The sequence below is a fragment of the Palaemon carinicauda genome, chromosome 17 (assembly GCF_036898095.1).
Source record: "Palaemon carinicauda isolate YSFRI2023 chromosome 17, ASM3689809v2, whole genome shotgun sequence".
In the NCBI taxonomy this organism is placed as follows: domain Eukaryota; kingdom Metazoa; phylum Arthropoda; class Malacostraca; order Decapoda; family Palaemonidae; genus Palaemon; species Palaemon carinicauda.
In genome coordinates this window covers 61,978,750-61,983,749 of record NC_090741.1, presented here as the reverse complement: position 1 = coordinate 61,983,749, position 5,000 = coordinate 61,978,750, and positions in this window count along the sequence as shown.

Sequence of the window (5,000 nt, the reverse complement as noted above, 5' to 3'; positions counted from 1 at the left end):
ACATGTTTGGCAAGCACGTCTTAGTCAGAATGGACTTGCTGAAAAGATTTGGGCCACTGCAGCTTATACAGGCACAGTAGTGCTTTATCCGATACGTATTTATGAATACACAAACCACTATAATCGTGTACGATTATCATACGTGTTTTCGTCTTCTTATGTATAATGCAAATATTAAGATTAATAAAAAAGTTGTGGGAAGACGATTGATTTGTTAAAAATTCTAAATATTCTCTTGTCGTCATACACGCTACTAAGAGAATCTATAACATACAGTTAGGTGATACCAACGGTACTACAATTACTCAACTGTTGTGGTCTAACTTTATCAGTTATCGCTATTCCTTTTACTCTTTTCCGATTACATGTCTTGCCAACTCCTCTATTTACCCTAATTCGAGTCATCAACCCATGTCTAAGAACAAATCCTTCAGGCCAGGCTACAGCCCTAGTTGAAAAGGAAAGATGCTGTGAGCACAAGGGCTCTGACAGGGAAATATACCCCGGTGAGGAAAGGAAATAAGGAAACAGACAGAACAGACAGCAAGAGCACTCTAACCCTTAAGAAAACAAAAAATGTGAGAATATGATGATCAATGAGAAGAAAGAACACTAGAATCTTGAATTAAATAAGGACATGAAAACTTTTAACTATTTGTTGACACAAAAACCAAGAAAAAATAAATGTTTTCTTGAAGAAAAGCAACAATTTAGTTTCAATACTGGTCCTTCGAACACCAGAATCGAGCAACACAAGGTCTTGCCAATACTAGGAAGTGTGACTAGGGATGCGAGTCAGACCAGGCTGTAGGGTTAACAACCACACACTATAAAATGCCATTTTAAAGGACTTTTAACAGAGAAAGTCATCTGTGGCCGATGTGGTAGCGTCCCTGACTGGTGAACGAAAGACTGGGGTTCGAGTCCCGCTCAAACTCGTTAGTTTCTTTGGTCGCTGCAACTTCACCGTTCTTTTGAGATAAGGATGGGGGGTTGGAGGGAGTCTATAGGTCTATCTGCTAGGTTATCAGCAGCCAATGCCTTGCCCTCCTTGGCTTAGGTGCTGATCATATGTATATATGGTCAGTTTCTAGGGCATTGTCCTGTTTGATAGGACAATGTCACTGTCCCTTGCCTCTCCAATTTATAATCTGCCTTTAAAACCTTGTTTATGTGTCATAACTGCAACATCTTCACTTATCAATACCTAAGTTGCACAAAGACATCTTACAACAAACCTTAGGAATATGGTGCAAGCAGCCATGATTAAAGACGAGAGGACAAGAAACAAACAGAATTAGTGCGTTTTTATAAAAAAAAGAAGGAAAATGAAGCGTCTTAATCTAAACTTGCACCAAACCCTATGAGCCTTAGGTGTGGCAAGCAAGATAATTAAGTTAAAATTCCCCAAAAGCAGAAGTGAAAAGTGTATTATCTCGTACGATTTGCTAAATCTTCTCATACTAATCAACTGAATAAATTTATTTATCATCTGATAAACTGACAAAATAATTTAATCTATAACCGACCAAGTCACTGAGTAAATTCCTCTCTAACTTCCTTCAGTAATCGAAGCATTTATGATAAGATTCACAATGGCCCTTCTACTAATTGGAACTATAAAAAATGTACCTACACCCTTCGTAATTTCTGTACAATTTTAAGCTTAGTTTTCATCACGCAACGCAAAATTAATAAGAGATCAATTAAGAGCAACGCCTGGTAATAATTTAAAATATTTGATCCCCTCCTGTGCAAATTTGATCAGGGAAAAGATAATGAATAGATGGAATGTTTATATCTGATGTTGAGAAATCCTTTATTAAATGTTGACTTGACGTAGAACAAGGGGATGATTAAAAGTGATGAAGCTAGCTTTCGTTCATTAAAAGGGAACCCCTCTGAAGTCGATGATCTCTTCTTCATTGGATTTTAAAAGTTACTCTACGTCAATCAGAAGAGGAGATTGATTTGAAGATCAGAAGTTTTAACTGTTCGGTATTGACTGATTTTAAAAAGTAACAAGACCCCCCCCCCCCTTTTTTTTGAAAAAAAAAAAAAAAAAAAAAAAAAAAAAAAAAAAAAAAAAAAAAAAAAAAAAAAAAAACTGACTTAGCAAACTCTGGTGTATATGCCCAACAGTTACATTTAACCTATTAGACGCGTCCCTGCCTTACGTTCTAAAGGACTAGAGTGCCAGACCCGCTCAAGTTCAATAATGTCTTTTAGAGTCAGCAACCTCACCGTCCATCCTTGTAAATTAAAGATGGGAGATTTCGGGGAGCCTAAAGGTCTACCTGCTGAGTTATCAGAAGCCATTGCCTGGCCCTCCCTGGTCATAGCTTTGGTGAAAAGGGAGATTGGGCGCTGGTCATATGTATATATAGTCAGTCTCTAGGGCATTGTCACTGCCCCTTGGCTATGTTATTCATGAGCGATCTTTGAACCTTCTCTGGGGGGCAAATAACACAATACCGATTGGGGACTAAGAAGAGAAAACAGAAACAGCAACTCACTTGAAATTCTTCACAAAAAGAGAACAGCCGAATTTGAATAAGGACTCAACTAAGAATATGATCATAAATAAACACAAGAAGTAAGAGAAATGCCTGTTAAAATGGATTGTTGAAGAAAAATACTGAAGCAGTTAAGATGTACTTTTTATGTAGTATTAGACAGTTCAGAGAACTAAGGCAACACATAATATTTAAGTAAATTATTTAAGCAAATAGTTAGCAGGTGAAAGGAAATATCAGAACATGCTGAGGTGGTCCGGTCAAGTTGGAAGAATGGTGAGCACAAGGCTGGAGAAAGGATAGAAAGATCGATAATACGCAAAATAAATAGTGTGAAGGAAGTGTTGGAAGCTTAAAACTGTTTTTAGAAGGAAGTATTGGAAGCATAAAACTGTTTTCAGAAGGAAGTATTGGAAGCATAAAACTGTTTTCAGAAGGAAGTATTGGAAGCATAAAACTGTTTTCAGAAGGAAGTATTGGAAGCATAAAACTGTTTTTAGAAGGAAGTATTGGAAGCATAAAACTGTTTTCAGAAGGAAGTATTGGAAGCATAAAACTGTTTTTAGAAGGAGGTATTGGAAGCATAAAACTGTTTTCAGAAGGAAGTATTGGAAGCATAAAACTGTTTTTAGAAGGAGGTATTGGAAGCATAAAACTGTTTTCAGAAGGAGGTATTGGAAGCATAAAACTGTTTTTAGAAGGAGGTATTGGAAGCATAAAACTGTTTTCAGAAGGAAGTATTGGAAGCATAAAACTGTTTTTAGAAGGAAGTATTGGAAGCATAAAACTGTTTTCAGAAGGAAGTATTGGAAGCATAAAACTGTTTTCAGAAGGAAGTATTGGAAGCATAAAACTGTTTTTAGAAGGAAGTATTGGAAGCATAAAACTGTTTTCAGAAGGAAGTATTGGAAGCATAAAACTGTTTTTAGAAGGAAGTATTGGAAGCATAAAACTGTTTTCAGAAGGAAGTATTGGAAGCATAAAACTGTTTTTAGAAGGAAGTATTGGAAGCATAAAACTGTTTTCAGAAGGAGGTATTGGAAGCATAAAACTGTTTTTAGAAGGAGGTATTGGAAGCATAAAACTGATTTCAGAAGGAGGTATTGGAAGCATAAAACTGTTTTCAGAAGGAGGTATTGGAAGCATAAAACTGTTTTCAGAAGGAAGTATTGGAAGCATAAAACTGTTTTCAGAAGGAGGTATTGGAAGCATAAAACTGTTTTCAGAAGGAAGTATTGGAAGCATAAAACTATTTTTAGAAGGAGGTATTGGAAGCATAAAACTGTTTTCAGAAGGAAGTATTGGAAGCATAAAACTGTTTTTAGAAGGAGGTATTGGAAGCATAAAACTGTTTTCAGAAGGAAGTATTGGAAGCATAAAACTGTTTTCAGAAGGAAGTATTGGAAGCATAAAACTGTTTTCAGAAGGAGGTATTGGAAGCATAAAACTGTTTTCAGAAGGAAGTATTGGAAGCATAAAACTGTTTTTAGAAGGAGGTATTGGAAGCATAAAACTGTTTTCAGAAGGAAGTATTGGAAGCATAAAACTGTTTTTAGAAGGAGGTATTGGAAGCATAAAACTGTTTTCAGAAGGAAGTATTGGAAGCATAAAACTGTTTTTAGAAGGAGGTATTGGAAGCATAAAACTGTTTTCAGAAGGAAGTATTGGAAGCATAAAACTGTTTTCAGAAGGAAGTATTGGAAGCATAAAACTGTTTTCAGAAGGAAGTATTGGAAGCATAAAACTGTTTTCAGAAGGAAGTATTGGAAGCATAAAACTGTTTTCAGAAGGAAGTATTGGAAGCATAAAACTGTTTTCAGAAGGAAGTATTGGAAGCATAAAACTGTTTTCAGAAGGAAGTATTGGAAGCATAAAACTGTTTTCAGAAGGAGGTATTGGAAGCATAAAACTGTTTTCAGAAGGAAGTATTGGAAGCATAAAACTGTTTTTAGAAGGAGGTATTGGAAGCATAAAACTGTTTTTAGAAGGAAGTATTGGAAGCATAAAACTGTTTTCAGAAGGAGGTATTGGAAGCATAAAACTGTTTTTAGAAGGAAGTATTGGAAGCATAAAACTGTTTTTAGAAGGAGGTATTGGAAGCATAAAACTGTTTTCAGAAGGAAGTATTGGAAGCATAAAACTGTTTTCAGAAGGAAGTATTGGAAGCATAAAACTGTTTTCAGAAGGAAGTATTGGAAGCATAAAACTGTTTTCAGAAGGAGGTATTGGAAGCATAAAACTGATTTCAGAAGGAAGTATTGGAAGCATAAAACTGTTTTCAGAAGGAGGTATTGGAAGCATAAAACTGTTTTCAGAAGGAAGTATTGGAAGCATAAAACTGTTTTCAGAAGGAGGTATTGGAAGCATAAAACTGTTTTCAGAAGGAAGTATTGGAAGCATAAAACTGTTTTCAGAAGGAAGTATTGGAAGCATAAAACTGTTTTCAGAAGGAAGTATTGGAAGCATAAAACTGTTTTCAGAAGG